Source organism: Cervus canadensis, chromosome 7, assembly GCF_019320065.1.
Source record: "Cervus canadensis isolate Bull #8, Minnesota chromosome 7, ASM1932006v1, whole genome shotgun sequence".
NCBI lineage: Eukaryota > Metazoa > Chordata > Mammalia > Artiodactyla > Cervidae > Cervus > Cervus canadensis.
In genome coordinates this window covers 58,286,844-58,313,994 of record NC_057392.1, presented here as the reverse complement: position 1 = coordinate 58,313,994, position 27,151 = coordinate 58,286,844, and positions in this window count along the sequence as shown.

The following is a 27,151-nucleotide window of genomic DNA, read 5'->3' as shown; positions in this document are numbered from 1 at the left end:
CAGAAATAGATGTTTTTCTGGAACTCTCTTGCTTTTTTGGTGATCCAGCAGATATTGGCAATTTGATCTCTGGTTCCTCTGCCTTTTCTAAAACCAGCTTGAACATCTGGAAGTTCTCGGTTCACATATTGCTGAAGCCTGGCTTGGAGAATTTTGAGCATTACCTTACTAGCGTGTGAGATGAGTGCAATTGTGCAGTAGTTTGAGCATTCTTTGGGACTGCCTTTCTTAGGGATTGGAATGAAAACTGACCTTTTCCAGTCCTGTGGCCACTGCTGAGTTTTCCAACTTTGCTGGCATATTGAGTGCAGCACTTTCACAGCATCATCTTTCAGGATTTGAAATAGCTCAGCTAGTGGGTGTGATGGAATGCCAGTTGAGCTATTTCAAATCCTGAAAGATGAACCCAAATCAAGCTTTGCCTAACTTAGAAATGAAGAGCTCAGGCTCAGAAATTAGATATGTGAATTCAAAACCTGGTTCTGTCACTTATTGGCTGTGTAACTTAAAAGATGGAGAAGGAAATGGCAACCCACTCCAGTCTGACCTGGAGAATCCCATAGTCAGAGAAGTCTGGCAGGCTGCAGTCCGTGGGGTCACAAGAATCGGACAGGACTTAGCAACTACACCACCAACCTAACAGAGGTTACTTAAATTCTTGGAGCCTCAGTTCTACAATCTGAAAAATGGGCCTAAGGCTGATACCTCCTCTCAGGAGTGCTTGTGAGGGAGTGCAGGCAAAATCCTGGCCCCGAGTAAGCGCTCAGGCAGTCAACATTCAGGTTCTTGCTGAACACAAGGCTAGGGTTTGCAGGCAGAGTGCATGGCTGACCCATCCGTGGGCCAGTGTGGACCATATCAGGCCTGGTCTGCAACTTTAGCCACAAGCCAGTCAGATGATACTTGTGAAAGCGTTTGTGAGGACATGAGCTTTTGGCTCAAAGAGTTCCGGGCCTCCAGTTGAAGGCAATCACATTCCTGGAAGTCAGGCAGCCCTTCAGCCCTGTTTTGGGCCTTCTGAGCCCCTCTGTAAACACAACGGGTGACCGAGGCAGCTCTCCTGGGGTCAGGCAGAGGAGCTGAGAACAACCTAGCCTCAGGATTTATCAGCAGCTTTCCGAGTTATCAGCTGGCATCCAACAGTGTGAAAGGCAGCAGCTTTTGGATGTCTTTTTTTTCTTTTTAACAGTAAGAAGCAAAGGGGGTTTAGTCCATCTGCATCAAGGAAAGGGAATTCATCACCCATCCCTCTGCCTCCACCTCCTCGTGTTCTGAGATAAATTGATTCATTTCCATGAAAATTTAAACTCAGAGAAGAATCCTTGCTGCTGTTCCTTTTAGACTGGGTTAAATGAGGAGGGGGGAGCTGTGTGCCCAAAACAGAGAAGCTGGCCTGTCCTCACCCTCTGCTGGTGCCACCCTGGACCCCATGATGTGGGCACAGCTCCTGAGTGGTTCGGGATGGTTCTGAGGCTTTGGCTGGCAGTGCTACAGGAATGTGGGTGCTGGTTTAGATTAGACTGAGGTTTCCATAACTCCTTGGAAATTGTAAGCTGGATTCTGCTCCCCACCTTCCTTGGAAGGCGGGCTTTCACCAGGGCCACTACCCCTCGCCTCAATCCCATATGATTTGAGTCCTCTCCTCTTCGTACCAGCTAAGGCCTTAGCATGTTCTGTGGCCATGTCCTTTCAAGGTCTTACCGTGGAGGAGGGTCACTGATGGGGTGAGAGGCAATGGTCCCACAGCCTGGAATCTCCTTTGGCAATTTCCTCACCTGGGGGCTTGTGCACAGCAAATTCTGACCCCTCAATAAGGAAGCCTTGCCCCAGTACCATCTCAGTTAATCCCCATCCCTACCCCCTGCTTTCTGTCTTTGTGGTTTGAATGGCGCTCAGGATAAAACCAAGCCCGGTCATCTTGGGAAAGGATTGTTCGTGGTTGGAAATCATGAGGAAAATTTGAAAAATAGTCAAAGAAAATCCTGCTTAGGGAAGCAAGTTTCTGAGCAGGGGGAAAAAAAGCCAACTGGCAAAGTCCAACAGGAATAATCAGAAATAGTCTCTGGATTATTCACCTTTGGTATCTTCCACTCCCTCCCCGTCCTTCCCCGCAGCATGGGTAACTAAGAGATACCCACATTAAGGTGATTGTCTAGGAAGAATCAACTTAGACATGAAGCCAAATTCCTGAGCAGTTTCCACTGCAATCCTGATTCCCTCACATTGCCTTCTCCACCTCCTCCTTCATCCAAATGCAGCTCTCGTTATGTATCTGCTCCCTGGGGGCTGTTGGCCCGGGCAGATGTTTGTGGCAGAACCCTGGTACCCATCCAAGGGTTAGACCTTCTGGGCCCTGCGTGGGGAGGTACAGTTTAAAGGTGTAGGTGGATTTATCTCATCGGCCAAGTATTGCCTGGGTGAGTGTCTGCATGAACAAAAGGACAGTGAACTCCCCTCACTTAGCCTTGCAAATCAGTCCCCCAGCTTTTCCAGCCCAGGTGGGGGAATTTTCCTCCCTTGGGACTGAGTAGAATAAATGAGGCAGCGGCCCAGCGGGGAGGCAGGGGACCTGGTTCTGAACTAGCTGAGTCATCCCTCCAGTTCCCCCGCCCCGCCCCCGCCCTGCCCCACACCCGTAGCTTTAATTCAACCTCCATCTTCCCTTGCCCCCCGTAGGCATCAGCCTCCTTGCCTCCACTCAGCACAGAGCAACTTTCTTAGAAAGCATGTCTAAATGGCCCGGGATTTGCACACAGGGACAACCAGGTGTGGAGCTCTGCAGAGGCCTGGAAGAGAGATGCAAGCAAAGGCTCAGTCTGGTGAGGCCTGAGCTCTTAGCTCTACAGGGTCACGGGGCTGGGGTGGTTGGTTTTCTATCTGCAAGTGTGGGTTGGTCCCTGACGGGGCCTGGGGGGACTCATCTCGCGCGCAGCGTGTGGTCACCAGGACAGCCATAGGTGCTTAACAACCCCCACCCCTCCCCCCACAACCCTGACTTCTTTAACTACTCTGGGGGAGGGGAGTGCTCCTCTCTGACCCCAACCCTCAGAGCCTGCTCTGTTCTGTGAGGTTGGGCCTCCATGGAGGTTTGTGGAATGACTCTGAGGCATCTGGGAATGCAGCTTTGGAGTGGGGGTGAAGATGGATCCTGTTTCTCTCCCAAGCCCTTCCCCAGCTCCTTGGGACCCAGGAGCAGCAGGAGCCGGGCCTCTGAGAGTCGACTGGCTTATTTTTAGTTTGGATTCTAGCTCACAAGCTTGATGGCTTCTTGGTTTTGCCGATTTGGGGCCAGGTCCTGGCGATCTCCTAGGCCCCTGGCTTGTGCTGTTGAAGGTCTGTGGGATACAAGTGACTGGGACAGGGAAGCCCCAGGGCTTCCTGACCCGGGGCACTGGCAGAACACAGACAGCCTAGAAAGGCTGTTCTGGGGCCGGGAGGGACCAAGCAACCCCAGTTGGAAGAGGAAGGAACCTGGGCCTCCCAGCACTGAGCCTTTGGTGATTTGGGGTAGGAGGGGTGTAGACTTAACATCCTGTTTAAATTTGGCACTCGTTGAATTTTTTAACAGGGGTTATGACCCTCCCTCCTCCCTCTCCCAGGCCTTCCTTACATATTCCTCTAATCAGTTTTTCCCGTTTGGCTCTAATTCTGCTCTTCACCTTGGAACTTGGGGCCTGACCGAGGGAGAAGCAGTGTGATCACTGTGATCTGAATGCTGCCTCTGAGTGGAGCTGGCCAAGGACAGCAGCAGCCAGGGGACTGAAGATGGGAGAGAAGAGAGGAGACACAGTGGTGTGTATGTGTGCGTTGTCACATGTGAGTTGTTGTGGCTAGAGGTGCAGGGGGTCTGAGAGGAAAGGCAAGACAGAGGGAAAAATGCCTAATTACAGCCAGGCACAAGTGCCCGCGAGCCCGGTCCCTGGCTAGCCGGCCTGCCTTGTGAGCAGAGGCTCTGTGAGCGAATACCCAGCCCCTCTGTGACTCCCGGGCGGAGGAGCCCACATTCCTGCCCGGCAAAGGCCGCTTTAATCAAGGCTCCAGATCCTTCCTGCAGCCGCCCGGGGGGGACTGTAACGCTAAACACATTAGTGTGTGAGATTGAAAGGTAACACATTCTCATGGAAGCCCCCGGAACAATGGGCCTCGGGTCTGGGTTTCATTTGGAGGAACTGTGCGGTGGGAATTTCTCTAATCAAATAAAAGGAAAATGAAAAACTCTATCGTTTGCAAACTTTAATGCTCTTAATTGCATTAATTTGAAAAACATACAAGGTCTTTCTGAGTGTGGTGTTGGAGCCTGGTAGGACCCTGACTGGGGAGAGAAAGGGGTCTGATGGCACAAAAGGGTGCCCAGGAGAGGCAGCCAGTGTGGCCGGGGCCTGGGGGATGGTCTGGTGGAGACCTAAGAGATAGGAGGTTAGGCCTCTGTCCCCCTGTGGCCCCTCCCAGCCCTGGTATTTCCGGGGCCTCCATGGTAGCTAAAGAGGTCTGAGAGCCCCATCAGGCCACTCGGCTTGGACCTGCTGCTGTCACTCACTCACTCATCTGCCCAAACCCGAGGGGAAGGGCAGCTTCTCTTTGCTCTGTCAGCACCCACAGCCCAGGGCCAGCTGCTCATCTTGTAACACACCCCACCCCGGATGCCTCAGAGGCCCACATCCCAGTCTGCCCCTTCATTCCCATGCTGCCATATTGGACCTGCAAGAATGTACTAGGCTTGGGACTTCCCTGGTGGTCCAGTGGCTAAAACTCTGTACTGCCAATGCAGGGCGCTGGGGTTTGGTCCCTTGTCAGGGAACTAGATACCACATTCCCACATGCCACAACTAAGAATAAGACTTACATATATATATACATATATGTATGTATATATCTATATATATAAAAGTATACCAGCCTCTTTCTGTTCTGACCTCTCTCTCCATGGAGGATGGAGCAGAAAGAAACAACCTACATTTGGATGTTGAGTCTGTCAGGATCGGATCTGAGTTCCCTGAAGCCTGAAGGAATTAGGGCCTTCCCTCTGCCCTCTGCTGCAGGGCCTGGGACTAGGAAGGCTCAGGTCTCCACCAAGTCAGGGCTGAGGGACAGTGGGCCCTGCAGGGGGTTGTGGAGCCTGAAGATTCCCATCTGCGAATCTTCCAGCCCCCTGGAAGCCTGGGCCTGTAAGTCAGACATGCCGGGCACCGGACACAGTGGGGCTTAACCCAACTTCTCTCAACCTTTGTGACTTTGAGGCAATCGACCTTCATCTCTAGGAATAAAGTAAACACCACTAGGGCTGTAAATGTTGGGTCTCCTCAGTGGCCTCCCAGTCCTTTAGGAGACGGTAGGGGAGTGAGGGCTGGTTGTATGCATACAGGAGCTTCAGGCCTTCAGTGTTAGTAGCCACACAAAGGGCCCTCTTTCTCCATCCCATAGTTTCCTCGTTGAATCACTGTTGTTTTGTGGCTCCCTCAACCTGGAATTCCCACCTCATCCTTGAATTTGTGGGAAGCTCACTTCATCTCGCAAGTGTTACCTCCTCTGTGAAGGTCTGTGACGTTCCTGGGAGAACCGAGTCCTCTGGCAGGTCAACAGTTGTTTAGTTGCTAAGTCATGGCTTACTCTTTTGCAGCCCAAGGACTGCAGTGAGGCTTCCCTGATGGCTCAGACAGTAAAGAAACTACCTGCCAATGCGGGAGACCTGGGTTCCATCTCTGGGTTGGGGAGATCCCCTGGAGAAGGGAATGAAATCCACTCCAGGATTCTTGCCTGGAGAATCCCATGGACAGAGGAGCCTCGGGGGCTGCAGTAATCCGCCTGGCTCCTCTGTCCATGGAATTTTCCAGGCAAGAATCCTGGAGTGGGTTGCTATTTCCTTCTCGAGGGGATCTTTCCAACCCAGGGATCAAACCTGAGTCTCCTGCTTGGCAGGTGGATTCTTTACCACTGAGCAATCAGGGAAGCACCTGACAGGTCAACTGGGGGCATGTTATTGTCCCTATTCTCCAGAAAACTGAGGTTCTGAGAGGTTTGTTGACTTGCCCAAGGTCACGCAGCAGCAGAATCAGGACTAATATTCCAGATCATGGCCTCCATTTTCTAGCATTTGCTGTGAGCCCAGCACCGTGCTGGTTACCTTGTACATGTAAGTTGCTGCATTTACAGTAGCCTGGGCTTCAGGGTCACATTCTTTCTCAACAACACCACAGGGCCTCCCAAAGACGGAAAACCAGGAGGCTTCCAGCACATTTCCTAAACCTTTTGTCAGCTATCCGCCAACACCACTTACTTAGAGCTCTGGGTGTGGACAGATGAGGGACACAGTCTTTGCCCAGGTGGAATGCAGGCTTCCAGGGTGGCCAGACCTGTACCCTCCAGGGGCAAGTAGGGGAGAGGGGGCGGTCTGCTTCTCCTAAGAGTCCAGCTCTTGTGCTGCTTCTGCCCCTTACCACGTTTTAGATCATGAGGAAGTGAGGCAGCGCCCAGCCTCAGTTTTCCCATACATACCACAGGGAACTAGAGGCCCGAGGCTTCTAAGGACCCACCTAGCCCTAGGATTCTAGGATTCTGTGACTTCTGAGAGTGCTGTGGTCTGGCTACACCTGGGTGCTGGGAGGCAGGGATCAGCGGGGGTCCTTGTAAAGGTGCCTTGGTCTGCTCTAATCTTGCTTCATTGTCTGCTGGAGCTCAGAACTCAGAAGGGGGGCTCATCTGGGGAAGATGATTTACAGAAGCAGGATGTGCTCAGGTTGGCAGGGGCAGGCAGATGTGCTGCCTAAGTTGGCAGATGTTATTTTTTAGGAATTTCTGAAGGCACAGTGCTGGGGGTGGGGAGGGGGTATCCTGGCCTTGTCTGTCCTGTGTTCCGGCAAATGCTCAGTGACTTATGAACATGACCTGATTTAATCCTCCCACCTGATCTGTCGGGGAAGAATATTGCCTTCCCATCTGTCCCAGATCAGCAGCAAATCAGCCCATAAGATGTGTAAGGTTCTTCCCTGGCTGGGAAGAAATAGAGCAGAGGTTCAATCCCAGGTCCAGGTGGTGCCAATGTCCAGGGCCTGTCTCTCCACCAGGCCACTCTGCGCCTTGTCTCTGTGGGGTGTGGGGGTGCAAATGACAGAGCTGGCAGGTGAATCCAGCAGCAGGGATATGCAGGGAAGGATGCCTCAAATGAAAGGGTTACAAACCGTGTACCGGTGTGCCTCCTTTTAAGCAAATCCAGTATACCCAAATCTAAAAATAGCCCCTTCTATTGGAACTCTTTCCCATATGAATTCATTCCCATAGAAAAAGAATCACTGATTCCTTTCTTCAAGAAGCCAACTCCATTAGTGCATTAAAAATATGACTCAAGTTGCCAAATGTGATTTCATATGCAATCCCCTCTCCCCACTCCCAACCCCAACATACTTCTCTCTCCTGGTCCCAAAGGAATACTCCGCCTTGCCTGAAGACAGGTTTGTCTATAGGGAGGGGGACTGGTGATCAACATGGCAAACACATGTCCTGGATTTTCTGAGACTGCTCTCTGTCTAATATTAGGTTTCCACAGTCCCTTGGGATACGTGGACCTCTCAGGCCTTGTGGGGTGTGAGGGTTCAATGCTATGCACTTTAGTTCATACAAGGTGGTCACCATGGAGAGGAGGACGCTATCCTGGCAAACCCATTTTCCAACCTGGCAGGGCTGAAGGGTAACCCTGGTCAGAAAGTAGAGCCCAAAGCCAAGCCTCTGAGGTGGGGTATGGGGTGCCATGCTGGGGGTATCGGGTGAGTCGGCTGTGAGGCAGCCTCCTGGGTTCCTGGGATCTATTAGCAATATGCTATGCAAAGCAGGCAGGCTGCCGAGACCCAGGGCTCCCTCCTGGCGCTCCTCTGCATGGGAAGTAGGCGGGCCGTCTCTGGAGGGTGGCCAGGGAAGAGCAGCTCCGTGATTAAAGGCTTGGAGACCAGGACTTTTGAAGCGAGACCGGGATGGCTGGTTATTTATGCATTTAGCTCTGGGCCTGGCCTCCACCCCACCCCACCCCACCACCCAGCAACTCTGACCTGCAGCCTGGCCCTGGGCCCCACACTGGGCTCTGGGAGGCTGGTAGGGAGGGCAAGGGCTTCCAGAACCTTGACTGGGGCCCTGGGGTGTGCTGGTGGGGTCTTGAACACAACCTCATGAATCTTCCTGACAAGCCTCTGCGGTGAGAGTTCCCTAGCCCTGTTTTACAGGTGGAGACACTGAGTTGAAATGACCAAATGGGACAAGGACCCAGTTCTTCCGATTCCATCTCATCACGGCAAAAACAGAAGTGATAAAAATGTGGGAAAGGAAATCTGACTGAATGTCTCTGATGATGGGCCTGTTTTCCCAGGGCTGTTGATGTGTGAAATGAGAGTTATTAAAATAGTAATAATAATGTGGTAGATGCTACGTGCCACTTATTGAGCAGCTACTACAAGCTCAAGATTACTGCATGTAATCCTTCCAACAGTTTTCTGCGGTAAATGTTATAATCCTTGTCTCACAGGTGAGGAAACTGAGACTCAGATTTTGCCTGACATGTTCGTGGTCACAGAAGCAGGATTTAAAGCTTGTTTTGCCCTGTCTTCAAGGCCCACAGTCCTTCCATCACCCCAGGGCCCAAGTAGCAGTTACATGGGGGTTCCTGGAACTGCTCTCTCAGTACAGTTTGAGAGAAGGATGTTTGGGGCCACGATCGGGGGCCATCCTGGGAGCATCCGTAGGGCACAGGAGGGTGACCCCAGGAGGCTGTGGACTGATTAACTCTTTCCCAGGGACCCACACTGGCTTGCCTCTACACATTGGTTTCCTACCCTCATTAAAATCTTTCCTTCCCACGTCAAGTCCTACCCATCCTTCAGGCCTGAGCTTGGGTGGCTCTCCTTCTACAACTCCTCTCTCTTCTGCCAATCATGTGTGCACTCCTCTCTGAACTCTCTGCATCAGTGAGTCATGGAGAAAGGTTCCTCTTGGTAAATTGGGTGATACGCAGCGAGGACCACCCCCTCCTGCCCCACGCACACACACACAGCCTCAGGCAGGAAAGCGGCTCTGGTCCCACATTGCTCCTTCATGTTGGAAAGCCTGAGGTTTCCTGGCAAGCACACCACGGCCCTTCCTCTTAAAGCTGCATAATCGTGGGTTCCACCACAGTGCTGCAGAAAAAAGTCAGGATCAGGGGTCCCACAGGCCTGGGGTTTTTGTGGCCTCAGTCTGTGTGTGTCTGTATGACCTTGGGCAAGTCAGTTCCCCTCTAGGGGCCTCAGAACTGGCCAGTGGGGGGACTTCCCTGGTGGTCCAGTGGTTAAGACTCCACCATTTCACTGCAGGGGGTGCGAGTTCAAATCCTGATCGGGGGAAACTAAGATTCCTCCAGCTGCACAGCACAGCCAAAGAAAAAGAACCGGCCAGTGGGCTTTCCACTGGATTCAGGAAATACAAGGATCAATAATGGAGATCCCTGCTCTCAAGGAGCTGCTGGTCTAGAGGATACAGTCAGTAAACAGATCATTGTAAGGCAAGGTGGTGTAAAGTAATTAGCCTCCAACTAATAAAAATAAATGGGAAAAAAAAAAAAAAGTAAGTCAAGGTGGTTACTTCTGCAACAGAAGGATAGACAGTCCTTAAGGGGAAATAGGGAAGATCAGAGTATACAGTGATCAAGCCTGCCAGGGTTAGTCAGAAGAGTCCTCACAGGGGAGGTGACATCTGAACGAGGATTTGAGGGATGATAGGAGTATATCAGGCAGAGAAGGGGTGCAGGTACCTCACTTTGGGCTTTACCTGATCTCTGTTTCTGACTTCTGATAATGATATGCCTTGGCTCTCAGAGAGGGTCCTGGCACCCCTCGGGAAACATCAACTCAGCCGCCATGTAAATCCTGGCAAGATTCAGGACATGGCTCAAACAGGACATGGATGGAATGATTGGAGCAGGAACCAGACAAGCAGGCAGGAGGCAGGAGTTTTAAGGTAAATATGTGCCACAGGCATGGGGAAAGGTGAGGTGGTAAAAAACTACAAAATTATTGGAATAAGGAAAAAAAGACTGGAAGGAAGAATGCCAAAATGCTCCCAGTGGTCAACTTGGAGAGGGTATGATTACATATGGGTGATCCTTTTTCTGCTCCTACGCACTACTCTGCACTTGCCAATTTTTCTACAATGAAGCATTTATTCAATAATCAAGAAATAGAACAATCGAAACTTGTTTAGAAGTCATTGGTGACCTTGGCAAGGGCAGGTTCAGCAGAGTTGTACAGCCAAGCCAGATTGCAGGGCATTAAGAACGTGGCAGGGGGTGAGGAGGTGGAAGAAGTGTGTGCAACACTCAGAGAGGTTTGGCAGGAAATGGAAGGATGGAGATGGTACCTGGAGACAGCGGGGACCTGCAAAGATGTTTGTTTTTATTTAATGAATGGGGGTCGGGGGGTGGATTTTAAAAGTAATGAAATTTCCTGTATTAAAAAAATCAAGATCTTAGAAAAGACTTCTGTGTCTCTTCTGGGCTTAAGACACAGAAGGAGAAAATTTACTGGAATTTTTGGGACTTTTCTGTGGCTTTGGGGGACAATAGAAAAAATGGTATGAAACCGGGATTGTCTTAGAAAATCCACTCTTTGTGGCTGCTGAATACTGTGTGGGTTTCCTGTCAGAGAGGATGAACAAATGAAGGGGAAGATAGAGAGGATGCTGAGAAGTAAGGATATCCATGTTCATAGCAGCATCATTTACAACAGACAAAAGATGGAAGCAACTCAAGAGTCCACTGACAGATGAATAGACAGACAAAATGTTGTATATAGACACAATGGAATACTATTCAGCCTTAAAAAGGAACAGAGTTCTGACAGATATTACAACATGGATGAACCTTGAAGATAACACGGTGAGTGAAATAAGCCAGTCATAAAAGAACACATACAGTGTGATCCCACTCATGTGAGGTACTTGGAATAGTCAGACTCAGAGACAGGAAGTAGGATAGTGGTTGCCAGGGGCCCAGGGGGTGGGGGAGGGGGAGGAGGTGTTATTGTTTAATGGCTACAGAGTTCAAGTTTCAGTTTTGGAAAAAGAAAAATGTTCTGGAGACCGATGGTGGTGATGCTTGCAAAACAACACGAATTTGCTTCATGCCACTGAAATATACACAGAAATGGAAAATATTACATGTATCTTACCGTGATTTAAAAACATTAGAAATAAATAAAAAGAATAAGAAAGGAGATGGGGAGAAGAAGCAGAGGAAGTAGGGGAGAAGGGGAAAAACAGACTCCCGGGAAGCAGAACTGGGGAGGCCTGAGTGTCCTCCCAATGGGGATAATTTTGAAAAAGTGGGAAGAGCACTTTCTGTTCAGAGCACAGAGCAAGTGGAGGGGGAGACAGACAGAAGTACGGTAAAGTAGAGCATGGAGTCAGGTCAGACACCCAGAAGGAGAAAGTAAAGTGAAAGTGTTAGTCGTTCAGTTTTGTCTGACTCTGTGACCCCATGGACTGTAACCTGCCAGGTTCCTCTGTCCATGGAAAAATACTGGAGTGGGTAGTCATTCCCTGCTATGGCTAAGATTTGGAGAGCAGGTTGGAATTTTTCATTCATTCAATTGTTCCATGAGGGAGGACTTCACCAGCAACACGTTCATGCCAAGTAGAGAAAAACGTCTCCCCTTTCCCAGGCAGACATAGCCTCAGGGCTGCAGGCTGAGTAGACAGACAGCACCTCTGGAGGCGTAGGGGTTCCCACCACTGCTGGCCACTCAGCTGAGTGCCTCTGAATTGTAAACAACATACCTAAATGTACCCACTGGCTCTTTGTACCAGGTGCCATGCCAGACCCTGTAGAGTTTCCTGAGCTGTAGAAGAGAGCCTTTAAGTATCCAGTGTTGCCAGGGTTAAGGGAGCAGACAGAAGAGAGCAAGGGCGATAGGTTGGGCAGCGTGAGCCTGAACCCTGTCCACTTTGTTTCTGCAGGGCTCTGCCACCAGGAAGCAGGGATGAAAAGATGGCAGGAGTAGCTGTGGTAGGCACTGGCACTCACCGCCCAGTGCAGGTCCAGGGGACAGAGACGTGGGGAAGACCACGTTGAAGTGGCTGGTCTCGGGTCCAGGCTGGAGGGGGCGCCTGCCTGGGCTGGGGATGAAGGCACTGTAGAAAAGCAAATATATGTTAGGTGCTTAGTCTGCTCACGGCCTGGGGGAACTGGCTGATAATACCAGGTACCCTCGGGCAGAGATGCCTCTCTGTCTTAACCTGGTACTCAGAGCTATATGGTCAGTGTTGACCGCTTCTGGATCATCCCTAGGGCAGGATGCTGACAACTAATTGTATCTAGAGGTTATCTGATGTGCCCACTGCATCTGGGATGTGCTGTCTTCTCCACTGTCAGACAAGATCACTATCTTTAGCCTATATGTGACTTGGGCTTTCCTGGTAACTCAGAGGCAAAGAATCTGCCTGTCAATGTAGGAGACAGGGCTTGATCCCTAGGTCAGAAAGATCCCCTGGAGAAGGATATGGCAACCTATTCCAGTATTCTTGCCTGAGAAATCCCATGGAGAGAGGAGCCTGGTGGGCTACCGTCCATGGGGATGCAAAAGAGTCAGACATGACTTAACGACTAAACAATGGAAATAATATGTGACTTATGGTAACAATTTGGGCTTGGGGGACCAGAGTTCAAATCCCAACTCTTAACTCTGCAATATATAAGCTATGTGACCCTGTATAAATCTCAAGTTTCTTTCTCTATAAAATAAACCCAATTAGACCATCTCCCACCCCCAGGAATTTATAAAGATTGAATGCCTTAATATATATATAAAGCACCTACTACAATGTCTGTAAAAACCAATGGATGTTCAGCAGCTGTCACTTTATACACACACACACATGCACATAGCATTTGTTTAGAATGTCTGCATCAAACCTTATGTTTGCCACCAGGCCCATGTCAGTGGGGTTGGCACAGTTGGGTTGGCCCAAGCTTCTACCTGGGGGTATTCAGAGATCCGGTCTGTTTGCTTGGTCCCAAGTCTCTCTTCTCCCTCCTGGTTCCTTCCCCACCTCCAGTGGGTTAGATACAGGGTTGCCTCAGCCAATCACAGCAGGGTGGTATGGAGCGTCAGTACCAGACCCTGCATTTCTATGGCATTTGTGGTGAAGTACGATGTAGTGTGCTGCGTCGTACCCAGTGATAGGGTGGAGTAGACTGCGGGAAGTGAGACCCCCTGTGATGAGGTGGAGTAGATGTTGGGAGCTCTCCAACAGACACTGTCCTGAGAACAGCCCAGTGACCTCCCACCTGGGTCCCCCTCTGCTAGCATCCTTTACTATAGGGCAATGGTTCACTTCATGCAGAGCCCACTTACCATGTATCACAATGGGTACCTAACACAACTTGATGGATTGATGAGCACATGAATGGGGGGATGAGCCATTCACAGGAGTCAATTCTACACACACTTACTGATGTCTCCTGGGTGTCACACAATGAATCTCTGACAATTCAGACCTGAATAAAAACTGGTCCCCACTCTCAAGAAGCTCAGTATGGGGGAGGACATAGACTTCCTAGCCTCACCTGGGCTTAGATTGCCCCAGAGGTGTGAACCATACATTCAGTCAGAGCAGAAAGCAGGTAACTACCTCTGCCAAGGTAAGTCTGGCAAGGTGTGTTTTGAAGGAGGAATTGGACCAGAGAGCCAGGGACCAGGTATTCCAGGTTAGCTTTCAGTAACTCCAGAAGTTTCTGATAGGAGGGATAGGAGTCTGCAATTGCATCTTGCTTGTCCAAAACCCACAGGGACCTCAATAGGCGCTAGGATGGAGCTATAGCTGTTTCTATATAGAGGGAAGCGGAAGGGGGTGGTTGGAAAACCTGGCTGCACCCATCTCTCCCAGTTGTAATCAAGTCATTTCCAGTCAGGCAAGGAGGATGGCGTGGAGTGAGAGGGAGGAACTGGGTGGGCTGGGCTGGACCGGCCTGGCACTGGGGGGACTGACTGTTGGGCGGGAGGATGCTGTTTATTTGACTATGATGTATATTTAAAGGTCTCAGTTACAATGGGCCCCAGGCGCTCTTTAACAAGCTGCAGCTGTCTGGTTGCTCATTAGCTTTCCTGACATCTTCTCCAGGCTGGTCCTGGGGGGAGCAGGCCCAAAGACCCTCCCTGTGGGCCAGGGCTCTGGAAGGCTGATTTCTTGCCCCCAGCACCAGAGCCACCATGATGAATGGCGCTGCTACCCCATGCAGACAAACGCCTTCCTGGAACAAGCCTTGTTTGTTTAAGACAAACAATCCCAATCGACTGTGGTGAAAGCCCCTGGATGGAAGGTCCCAGCCTCACCTGCCATCACCTGCCCCTCTGCCTCCGGGCGTTTGGGGGAAGACCCATCAGGGGGCCAGGCAGCTCTAGGTACTGTTCTTAGAGTGGGGACAGAGTAGGGTCTCCAAGGACAGCAGGACCCGGACGCCTTTGGAGAGGAACTGAGAGAGAAAATAAGCCTCGCAGAGAAGTGGAGAAGCAGGGGCTTCGTGGAGAGCAGGGTCCTCAGAAGCTCAACATCTTGGCTGCACCCTTGGCCTCGGTCCCTCAAACATAGACTAGGCCGGTTCATTGGATGAATGGTTCTCAACCCTGGCTGTGCACTGGGGTCACCTGAGGAGCACGGAAGAAATCCTAACACACAGACCCCATTCCCAGAGATCTGATTCAACTGGGTTTCAGGAACTGTCATTTTCCCCCGAAAGCTCTCCAGTGATTCTAATGTGCAGCCAAGGTTGAGAACCATTTATTTGGGTGGTTCCCAAGGTCTGACTCTATGGTTTATTAGATCGTCCTTGAAAATTCCTGGTTCCTTAGCAAACACCTCCAGGAAGCCATTCATTTGCAGAATGCAGGCCCCAAAGTTCCTCTACTCAGAGTTCCTCCTGAACAAAACCACGTGGACTGGAGTAGGAAGAGACCTCAGAACTCATCTGATCCAGATCAGTTTTAGATAGAGATGGCAAACTGAGGAGTCCTCTTCTCCACATGAGAACTCCAGCCCACGTGGAAAGTGCTTTGTTCATGTAAACATCGACAACGTGGGAAACTACTCTTATTACAGGGGGAATAACTGAGGATTGAGAGCAAGATTGGAGCACTGGAGTTAGAGCTACCCTCTATCTTCCCAATCAGATTCCAAGCCCCTTAAGAGCAGGGACCAGGTCTCCCCCACTTTTTTGTATCTTCCTCTCATGACTTAACAATCAATGGCTTTGTGGATGGATGGATGGGATGAATGCGTGGGCACCCACTGCTAGATTTGTCTCCAGGTCACCTGGGCAACCATTCCCACTGTCACTGCTGTGAATATTGGAGGGGAAGAAGCTGAGGGAGGCACTGATAGAACCTGGTAGCCTTGGGGCTCAGGGGAGGGCCATTAATAAGGAGTAAGTACCCAAACCTGGTCTTCACAGACTTGCTGTGAATTGTGGGCAAGGCCAGATTACATGCCCATTATTCTTCACTGTGAATTCACATCTCCTAACATCTATCACAGTGTAATCAGGAAGCTCTGTCCTCAAAAGGCCAATTTTGCCAAAGGAAGAATGTGGGTCTAAGGCACTGGGAAGGGTGGGAGGGAGAGGGGCCCCATGATGGGTGACAACAGGAATTAGTGCCCTGCACTGGGTCTGTATAACTCTCACCAAAGATAAAGACCCTGCCCTCAAGAAACTTACAGTCGAGGAGCAGAAGCTGTCAGGAGAAGAGCAAAGTGGGCCACAGAGGAGGAAGTGCCCAGAGGGGCTGGATGTGGACATAGAGGAGGAGACACTGAGCCTCAGTGGGGATTCTCTGGCATGGTCCGAGGAATCTGAAATCTTTTTAAGCTTCCGTTAGCGGATTCTGTTGTGCAGATGGGTTTAAGGCCCGGCTAGTGGATGGCCTGTGCAGGAGAGGGAGGCCAGTTAAGGGCACACAGCAACAGTCAAATGTGTCAGAAACGCTCCTCTGGGGGAAAAGGAGGTGATTTAACTAGGGTGGGAGAATGGACTCGAAGTGCCTTTTTGTTAGAATTCATTTAAAATAACTCCCGCAGGAAGCAATAATCCATCGTAGTCCTCCGCACGCAGTGCTGGTTTGCCCAAGTTGCGGGGAGATCTGGTGCCGATTACCAGGTTTCGGTGCATTAAGTAATGCAACAATAAAATTTGGGTCATTGCAGCACAAAGTCCCCTTTATTTTGACAAGTGTAGTTTTTACTCTGAAGTGTTATCATAAATAATTAAATTAAACCGGCAAATGGCTTGTAGTACGCTTTGCTGCAGTAACAAAGTCTCTGTAACCCCAGACACGAAGTCGCTCCGCTGGGGGATTCTTGGCGCAGAACCACTGGGGAATTTTGCAGCACTCAAGAGTGTCTGAAATAGTCAAGGGAGAGGGTAGAGAAGGTTCATCTTGCCCCCCACCTGTCCCCTTCCCATCAGGGTGTCCCCTCCACACGGCTGTGCCCATCCTGTCATCTGACCTGTGGTCTCTTGAATCTGAAGGGATTGCTCCCCAGCCCTGGGCTCGCCTGGGATGGAGGGGTCAGGGGTCCAGTGCACACACTGGGTGTCATTTTTTTTGTTTTCATATAATATCTGCCCAGGCACCACAAAGGTGTTTTTGGATCTTAGGGTCGAAGGGCTTGTAGGGGCTCTCCAGGCCATATGGCTCCCCATCCCCACTTGCAGCTCTCATCCTCTTATAAACAGGGAAACAGGGACCCAGGGAAGTGAATGACTTGCCCTGGTGCTTGTTAACTGATAAACAGGGATATGCAATATGCACAGTGTGAGCGAAGAAGACTCAGAGACCCAAAGGCAGAATATGCTGGAGGGATAGGGCTGGGCTGTAGGACAGAGAAGAAGTCAGGGGGAGGGTAGAGAGAAGGGGTCACAAGGAGAGAGGCAGGAATGAGGTTTGTTGGTGGGTAGAGAGCTTTGAACCAGGCTCTCAGGGGACATCCAAGAGAAGACCTGAGGAATAATCATCAGAGTCCTCAAGCATCCAAACCACTGTCCACTGCTTCTAGACGGTTCTTAAAACAAGCAAGAGAGAAGCAGGGAGATCTCTCCAGTGGAGAGGGAAAAGCAGGGTGCTGGGGAGAATCCCCAGAGGCAGAATGTGCTGGTTAGAAGAAGGGAGGAGTGTTCAGATCTTCCTCAAAATGACTGCACAGCTTTTTCCTCCTCTCCCATCACTCTACTCCTCTCCCATCCTCTCCCATCATCTGGCCCACGGGACATCGAAGCACCAGCTTCCTTCTTCTTCCTGGGGCCCTCAGCGAAGGTGGCAGCTGGTAACTGGGTTGAAGATGGGTACATTTCCATCATCCCCTCTTTGGGAGGTATTCCAGGCCTGTGGGTCTCCATGAAGGGACAGCTCCATTCTTAAAGCCAGAATTCCCAGCAAGAGTTCCAGAACCCCAGCTCCCTCAGTGTCCCAGGCCACACTTCCAGGAGCATCCAGGGTCTCCAGGCTGAGTCAGCTCTGGGGAGAGCATCCTTGGCAGAGGAGCCCTTCAGAAGAAGGTGCCTGACAGTCCACATGGCCTTTCTGCCCGCCCCCTCAGACCAGCTGTTTTTCATAGCACCTTCAGTGGGAAGGAAAGCATGTTGTTCTAACTCCACGGAACTCTGAGCTGTGTAAACAATAGACATGGAGCTTGGAACAAAAATCACCTACAGGGCAAAGAGAGCTGCACCAGAAATTCCAAAGAGAAGGCGGCTGAGACTCCCAATGTTCCAAGGTGATATGGAACGTGCACACTCAGATCCTGGTGAGGTGTCAGGTGGCATGGGGTTTTGGCCCGGGGCTGTTGGTCTTCTGTTGGAGGGTAGTGGAAGCCTGGCTGGTGTCCCCTTCTCTCTCTTTGCCCGCAATGCCTCCTTCACAGGGAGTGTTCATGGGGGAGGGGGAGCCCAGCTGACCTGGAAAACCTGACTGAGGAGGTCTGTGCTGAGACACCACCGACTAGTCTCTCTACCTCCCACAGGCCTATGGGTTCAAGGCCACCCCTTGGGCAGTGGTGGCAGGGCAGGGGTGAGAGGAAGAGGGGATCCATCTCAGGTGGGATCTGAGACTCGTCTTAGAAACCCATGTCTGAACTGGGTCCTCCTGACCTGCCCTGCCCTCCCTGCTGGCCTCCCCAGCCTCTGAGCCCCAAGGCTAACCTGGGTACCTTCTTCTGGGACTCACTGTCACCTATCACTCTCAAACCTTGTCATCTCAGTCTGTCACCTACATGCCTCTCTATATACCACGCGTGTGTACTAAGTCAGTTGTGTCTGACTCTTTCTGACCCTATGGACTATAGCCCATCAGGCTCCCCCATCCATGGGATTCTCTGGGCAAGAATACTGGAATGGGTTGCCGTGCCCTCCTCCAGAGGATTTTCCTGACCCAGGGATCGAACCCATGTCTTTCACATCTCCTGCATTGACAGGTGGGTTCTTTACCACTAGCGCCTCCTGGTATATACCGTAGGTGCTCAATAATGCTTGTTAAACAGAGCAGGGCATCTCTAGACAAGGCCTGATACTGGGGGCCTCTTCAGAGCTGATGGCTTCAGTAGGAGGCCTGGTTGCCTGGCGGCAGCTGCACTAAACCTTGGGGGACCAGTTGGGGAGGAGGCCCAGGAGGCAGAGACTGTGTGCACTGCCCTCAGTCCAGCCGCCCGCCCACCCGCCCGTCTGTTCCCTGTCACAGCCGGAGCCCGTCTCCTTCTCACGGAGCAGGTCTGGGGCTACCGCATTCCCTCCCTGTCAGGCACTGAGGGGATGTGTGTGGCCAGGTTGGGGGGAGGGGGCTTTAAACAAACAGCCCTGGCCCCAGCCAGTGCCGAGTCTCACCACCCCCGCCCCCCCACAACCCCCCAGACAGAGGCGGCTCGCTGGACCGTGTGACAAGGAGCCAGGAGCCAGCCGAATTCATTTAGCAAGAAAGGGTCTAGTGCTCTGCCTCCCGCACCCACAGATAGCGCTTGGGTGCCCCTCCTGCTCTCCTGCCACCTTGGGCCTTTCACCCCCTAATCCTCCAAGTGGGGAGCGGTCACGTGGGCCCCCAGCTCTCGACAGGAAGCTGTCGGCACTGCTGGCTCACAGGGCCGTTCCCTCACCACCAGGAAGGCAAGTCGCTTTCCCCCAGCCCTGCTCGCTGAAACCCAACCCCTCTTTCCAGCTGCAGCACGAAAGAGCCCCAGGCCCGGCCTTCCCCGGGGACCCTGCAGCCTGCAGATCTCACGGTCAGGGAATTTTCCCTGTGCAGTGTTCCAAGCCAGCAGAGCCTCCAGAACAAAGGGCAGGGAGAGGAGCGACCATCCCCGACCCTGCGCTGAGCCCCCACCAATCCGGGGAAGGGGAGACCCAGAGGACAGAGACCATCCTTTATGGGAAGGCCAGTGCCTTGGGAAGAAGTCCCGGGAGGATCCAGGCCGAGATGAACGTGGAACAGTCAGTCCCCAATTCTTCCAGCCCTTTCCTCCCAGAGAGGACACTCACCTAGGCTTGCCCCTGACATCCCAACAGCCATGCACGCTGAGTGTCAGAGTCAGGCCAGCTCAGAAAGGCCTCCCATGCTCTGCTGAGAAGGGAACTGTGGCTTGTTAGTGGGGAGGCTGAGGTTCCAGAACTTACCACCCCTTTACCTGGGGAAAAGCCTATAAGAAAAAACAAAGTGGTTTTTGTTGCTCCTAAGAACTGACTTTCCTTCTAAGGAGCAAGTTGGACGATATTTTGGCCACCTGATACGAAGAGTTGACTCATTGAGAAAGACCCTGATGCTGGGAAAGATTGAAGGTAGGAGGAGAAGCGGGCAACAGAGGATGAGATGGTTGGATGACATCAGTGACTGTCAAATTCATGGACATGAATTTGAGCAAACTTTGGGAGATAGTAGAGGACAGAGGAACTGGCTTGCTGCAGTCCATGGGGTCACAAAGAGTCAGACATAACTTAGGGACTGAACAACAAAGAAAAGACTGCTCCTGAAACCTAGCTAGTAAACTGTTGTCAAGCAGCAGTTCTGGTAATAGTAGAATAGAACAGAAAGATCCCATAAAGCCAGGAATGGTCCGAACCCCAGCTTCACCATTTATGAACCATAGGCTGGTTCAGCTGGAGGGATCCCCTGAGATACGTTATAAACAATTCTGAGCCTCCTTTTTCTCACCTATAATATGCAACTATTATTTGCCATGCCCGTCTCCATTCATTTAGTGACTATTAAGTACCTGGACACCTACTGTGTGTCAGGCTTTAAGTTAGTTGCTGGAGACTAGAACATAACAGCATCTCCACCTGAAAGGTCACATCCAAAGGTATGTCTGAAGGTGCTTGGAAAACCGAAATGTTGAAATAAATAGATAAGGACCAGCTGTAATGATCTCATTAACTTCCTGCAAATGGGGCTGCTAAAGTGATTTTTAAAGTTCTTAAAAACAGTTTTAAGTAAGCCAGACCTGTCTCTGTAATCTGGCCTGCACTATTTATTTGCTTAGCAAACCGTTTCTTCATAGATAGTGTAAAAGGAAAGACTTCAGACCCGCCTGAGGCAGAATGTATCCCAAATTTAGAGTTAGTGGGGTTGGTCTGAATTAATTAGGTCTTTCTGTAGCTTAATGTATAAACCTGGGCTCAGGAAATTTGGCCTTTAAAGCAGGTGCCCTTTCAAATGAGGTGGGTTTCATGTGACTATTTTAACTTCAGCTCCATTACCCTTTATGGGCTGCAGGGTTGGTGGGGGGAGCCGGAGGGGAGGGTTCTGGTGTGAGTCTGCTTCCGTGAGTAAGGAGCCAAAGGAACCGTAAAACAGCTTTCTCCCAGCTCGGTAAATTCACACTTTCAGCCCCTGGGCGGGGGATCTCCTCCAGCCGAGGTGAAGGGAGGTGCCATGGCTCCCAGTCCTACTTATGGGGCTGGTTGCCTGCTGGGGTTTCCTTCTTCATCCTCTCACTGGCCCCTCATCATCTTTGGATTTCCAACCCCCTCCCCAGCTTTATTGAGGTGTTTTTGACAAATAACTTTATATAAAGTGTGCAATGTGGTGATTTGATAAACATATACATTATGAAATGATTACCACAGCTAATTAACTATCACCTCACATAGTTACCTTTTTTTTTTTTGATGATAGTATTTAAGATTTCTTAGCAAATTTCAAGAATACAATACAGTACTATTCACTATAGTCACTAGGCTATACATTAGGTCCTCAGACCTTTTTTGTCTGACCAGCATCTCCCCTTTTCCTCTTATCTTCCAGCCCTCAGCAACTCCCATTCTACTCTGAGTTTGATTTTTTTTTTTAGATTCCACCTGTTTTACCATAAAATATTTCTCTTTCTCTGACTTTTCTCTTTGCATAAATGTACTCCAGTTTCATTCATGTTCTTGCAGATGGTTGGATTTCCTTCTTTTTTAAGGCCCTTGCATAAATATAACAATCTTCTTTATCCATTTATTCATCAATAGACACTAGGTTGTTCCCCTATCTTGGCTATTGTGAATAATGCTGCTATGAACCTGGGAGTACAGCTATTTCTTTGACATAGTGATTTCATTTCCTTTGAATTCTCACCCAGGGTGAGAATGTTGGATTGAATGATCTAGTTTTAGTTTTTGGAGGCACCTACATACTGTTTTCCGTAAGGGCTGCACCAACATGCATTCCCACCAACAGTGTACAAGGGTTCTCTTTTCTCTGCATCCTTGCCAACATTGTTATCTCTTATATTTTTGATAACAGACATCCTAACAGGTGGACTTCCCAGGTTGCATTAGTGGTAAAGAACCTGCCTGCCAATGCAGGAGACATAAGACACTCGGGTTCGATCCCTGGTAGGGAAGATCCCCTGGAGGAGGGCACAGCAACCTACTCCCGTATTCTTGCCTGGAGAATCCATGGACATAGGAGCCTGACAGGCTATAGTCCATAGTGTCACAAAGAGTCAGACACCACTGAAGCAACTTAGAACATACCATGCACACATCCTAACAGGTATGGGGTATTAGTTCACTATGGCTGTGATTTGCTTTTCCCTGATAATTAATGATGTTGAGTACCCTTGCAAATATCTGTTGGCCATTTGTGAGTTTTCAGAAAAATGTCTATTCAGGTCCTTTGCCCATTTTTAATAGAGTTATTATTATTTGCTATTGAGTTGTAAGAGTTCCTATGTCTTGGATATTAACTCATTTTTTTTTGATACATGTTTTTCAAATATTCTCTCAGATTCCATATGTTGCCTTTTCATTTTGCCATTCTTTTTTTTTTTTTAAATAATTTTATTTCTTTTTGGCTGTGCTGGGTCTCTGTTGCTGCTTGGGCTTTTCTTTAGCTTTGGGGAGCGGGGTCTGCTCTCTAGCTGTGTGCAGGCTTCTCATTGCAGTGGCTTCTCTTTTTGTAGAGCATGGGCTCTGGGGCAGGTGGGCTTCAGTAGTTGGCAGCTCCCAGCATCTAGAGCACAGATTCAGTAGCTGTGGTGTATGGGCTTAGTTGCTTCATAGCACGTGGGATCTTCCCGGATCGGGGATTGAACCCATGTCTCCTGAATTGGCAGGTGGCTTTTTACTGCTAAGCCACTGGGGAAACCCTGTTCATTGTTTCTTCTGCTATGTAGAAACTTTATACTTTGTTGTAGCCCCACTTGTTTATTTTCACTTTTGTTGCCTGTCCTTTTGGAGTCAAATCCAAAAAACAATTGCCGAGAAACAATATCAAGAAGCCTTTCCTATACATTTTCTTCTGAGAGTTTTAAGGACTCGGGTCTTATGTTTAAGTCTTTAATCCATTTTGAGTTGACTTCTGGGTATGGGATAAGATAGGGGTCCAGCTTCATTCTTTTGCATGTGACTGTCCATTTGGACTTCTTGTTCAGGCTTGTGGAGACCTACAGACTCCCCAGCCATCCGAGTGGAGTCTGAGCTCCAGGTCACGCTCTCATTTAAGAACCTCTGGGCTAATTCTGAAATTCCTCAGCCCCGACTGTAAATCTTTCCCACCTCCTCTTATTACCTGCTTGGTTGGATTCCAGGTCAACTGTCCCTTTAGCCAGTCCAACACCACGGTTACTAGCCATATGTGACCCGTCTGAACTGAGCACTTGTGGCCAGTCCGAATTGAGATGTGCTCTGAGTGCAAAATATACACCAGATCTTGCTTACTCAGTGTGGAGAGTAATATGAAATACTTCATGAATAATTTTTATATTGGTAACACATTGCAATAGTAAGTGTATGGCTATATTGGGTCAAATCAAATATATTTTAAAATTTAATTTCACCTGTTTCTTTTTAACTTTTTAATGTGGCTACTAGAAAATCTGAAATTGTACCTCTGGTCCCCATTCATGGCTCACACTCTGTTTCTCCTGGATGATGCAGCTCTAGAGCATGGGTTGGGGGTGGGTGAATTTCAATGACCTTCCAAAATCTCTGCTTCCTTTTGTTTCAAATAGGTTTAAAAGTACATGCTTCAGGTGATCATCACAAGAACTCAGATGAGTTAACAGTTGTGAGAATGCCTAGTGTGTACAAGGTAACGTAATACGTGTTGTTTCCTTTCCAGATCACATTTTCAAAACACTTTCTAAATAGCTGGGTCTCCATTTGGAATGCACCCAGATTCACCTGGGCAGTGTTTTATAAAATGTTCCTAGGCCTGGGGTCCCTTTCTGGTTTAATTGCTTGGTGAGGCCTGGGCATTACCATACTTTCAAAGCTGCCCAGGTGGTTCTTCTGCCTAGCCAGGGTTGAGAAGCCCCTGGCTTTAGAAGAACTATTTGCTCCTTCCCTGCTCAATCCTCTGACCTCCTTGCTTTATGTGGTGTCCTTTTAGTACTTTACATGTGTTTTGTGCTACTTTAATTATAACCAACGTTTCTAAAAACCTACCAAATGCCTGGCACTTTACATATATTCTCTCTAATCCTTCCCACAGCTCTGCAAGTAAATTAGATTAACCCCATTCTGCAGATGAGGAAGCAGGGGCTTAGAAAGGTTAAAGTAACTTACTTGCTCAATAAGTGGAGGGGAGGCAAGGGGAAGTACTCAACCCAGCTAAGTCTGACTCTGCAGTGCAAGCCATTGACCATGAGACTACACTGCCTTTATATTCGATTCTTCAGTAACTAGCTATAAGCTTCCAGGGGCAGGGACGGCTTCTTCTTGTTTGTGCAGGGACTCAAACAATGCATTCACTTGTGTTGTGTGCTATGCTCAGTCGTGTCCAACTCTTTGAGACCCCATGGACTGTAGCTCACCAGGCTCCTCTATCCATGGGATTTTTCAGGCAAGAATACTGGAGTGGGTTGCCATTTCCTTCTCCAGGGCATCTTTCTGGCCCAGGGCTCGAACTCACATATTCTGTGTCTCCTGCATTGTAGGCAGATTCTCTACCCACTGAGCCACTGGGGAAGCCCAATGCATTCAGTAGGCCCTTTAATAAATACCTAATAAACCTCAGAGGACCGGTTGGAGAGCATCCCTGGGCAGGCTGATGGACTGGAGGCCCACCTAGGGACTGTGCTGCCGTCCAGCCGTGGGCCAGCATTCTCAGGGCTGCCCTCCCCAGGCAGGCCCCTAGCAAGTGCAGGAAGGCTATGGAAAGGACAGCAGGCACCTTGCAGAGGCTCATCACTTTCCAATCTAACATTCTTCTATAATCAGTTTCTCCTGGCAACTCTCTGGCCCAGAAGCAGTGTTGAGAACCCAGGCTTTGCAGGGCCAGGATGGCAAGGGGCCTGATTTGTGTGGCTCTGAAGTGGTGGCAGGTGCCCCAACCTCAGCCCAGCTGTGCCTCCCCACCTCACAGACCCCCTCCCCAACCTGCTGCAACCAATGACTTCTTGGATTTTCTGGGGCCAGCTCTGAGTCCATATCATCTTATTCTTTGCAAAAGAATAAGGTGGTTTATCAAAGGTTGACTAAATGTGATTCAAGTTGTCTACTTTGGTTAAGACTTCAAATATGAACAAATATGAACACTGAATCAGGGAGTGGAAGCTTTATTTTGACCCGCACAGTGGACTCCCCTAGAGTTGTCCCAAAGGAGGACAGGCCAACTGCACAGCGACATGGGAAGGTGATTTTATGTCATGACAAATGATGGGGGAAATCACTTCTGAAAATGGCATAAGCACAGTTTAAAATAATTTTTTAATAAAAAAGGGGTGGGGGACCTGGCAAGGAATGACACAACAATGTTGCTATTGGTTGTGTTATGGTAGTAAAATCACAGATAATTCTTTTTCTTCTATTTGCCAAATCTCCTGTAATATGTCTATATGACTTTTACAATAAGTAGAAAGAATTCCTTTGGGGTGATCCATCCCAACAAAAACCATAGGATTTAATCGGTACTCCCCTGTTCTCTGCCTCAGTCCAGGCCACCTCACCATCACCCCTTCCTGAGATGGCAAGAAAAGAGGGGAAAGCTGGCCAGCCCCTGCCCTGGGATGAGGACTCAGGCATCTTTCCCCACAGCCAGTTTGGGGGTGGAAGACTAGAAGGCTGCCTGTCCTCACTCCTACCTGTTTCAAGAATAGGGTTCTTGTCTTCATAATCAGGCCCCTGTTGCTCTGCAGTGAGCAGGAAGTGAAGTGAGAAGACCTCCTTCTGGGGATCCCCAGTGCCTCCCCTAGGTTTGAAGCCAAATGCTGGAGCAGGTCACTTTTGACACTTGTCCCAGCTGGGCACAAGGGCAGGGCAGCCCTGTGTCTTAGTCTGGGGTGTGCAGGCTTGGCAGGTGTCCAGAAGTGCAGTTACTAAGAGTAAACCATTTCCCCTCTCCTGATAGGCTTTCTCCTCCCCCTGGAGTGGCTGGGGACCCCACCCTGAGGCTAGCCCAACTCAGCCCACCCTGCCGCTGTGGGCTGACCAGACAAGCAGGCAGTGGGTAGAGTGGTTCTGAGCTATGGACTTAAATGGGTCCTGGTTCAGATCTGGTCCAGCTTTGCCACTAAGTAGATGAGCAACCTTGGGAAAATGACATCCGGTCTGAGCCTCTTGTGAAAAAGGGGCTAATAACCCCTGTGTGGCAGGGCTGTGATTAGGGTCAATCGAGAGAAAATGGATGGAAAACACTGAACACAGGCTCAACAAACAACAGCAGTTACTGTTGGAGCCAAGAGCTTTGGTCTCCCTGGCCCCTTTTGAGCCTGGCTCTCGGGGCTGGGGCAGGGGGTGGGCAGGGGGTAGTTCCTGGATTTGACCCTAAGGATCAGCCCCTTTTAGTCGGCTCCTCTGGCCCTGCCTCTTCTGGCTTTGGGAAAGTCATGTGACTCCAGGCTGCCCACTTAGCCAGCCCTGCGCCTCCCTCTCTTTTTGTCTGCTCGGCTCTGGAGGAGTGAGGTAATCCCTGGGAAAGAACCTCGCTCCTCGATGGGGGTATAATCACTGTCCTCTTGCTAGAGGCTGGATGTTGGCAGGGAGGGAGAGGGCTGGCCTCAGCCTGGCCTTCCTGCCCTGGCTGTGCCCCCTGGCATGTTTGGTCAGGAGACAGAGACTCCAGTCTCGAAGGCTCCGCTGGTGTTCCCCTGAAAACATCGACAGGCTCGAGGAGGGGCAGATTTCTGAGGGACAATGGTTATTTTTATAGTGCTTGCAGCAGTGTAATAATAATATTAATCACTGTAATTATTATGTGTGGCACTGTAGCATTTGCAAAGCCCTTTCTCATACCTCATTTGTTCCTCGCAACAAACAACCTCGTGGGATGATATTGTTATTATCTCCATTTCAAAAATGAGGCCATTGAGGCCCAAAGAGTAAATGATGACCATAGGTGAGTGAGAAGTGGTGTCTCCTGATTGCAAATTCTAGAGAAATATGACAAACAGGAGCTCAATAGCAAGACCCCTGGGGACTTCTCCCTTCATTCTGAGTGCCTGCACACACTATGAGGAGGTCCTTTCTGTTATCTGTTCAGTAAAGTCAGTGAGAATCTGATTAAAGTGGAGGTGGGGAAACAGAGGGGAGGGGTGGTGATTTCCCCCAGGTTCTGAGTACAAAATTAATGAGCTGAGCAAGCAGATGCCTCTGTCCCATGCAGAGTGAGTTGGCTCTACGCTGGGGGCCTGTTAGGCGACCCCCACCAGGATACAACCCAGTCCTTCCCACTGCGTAGCC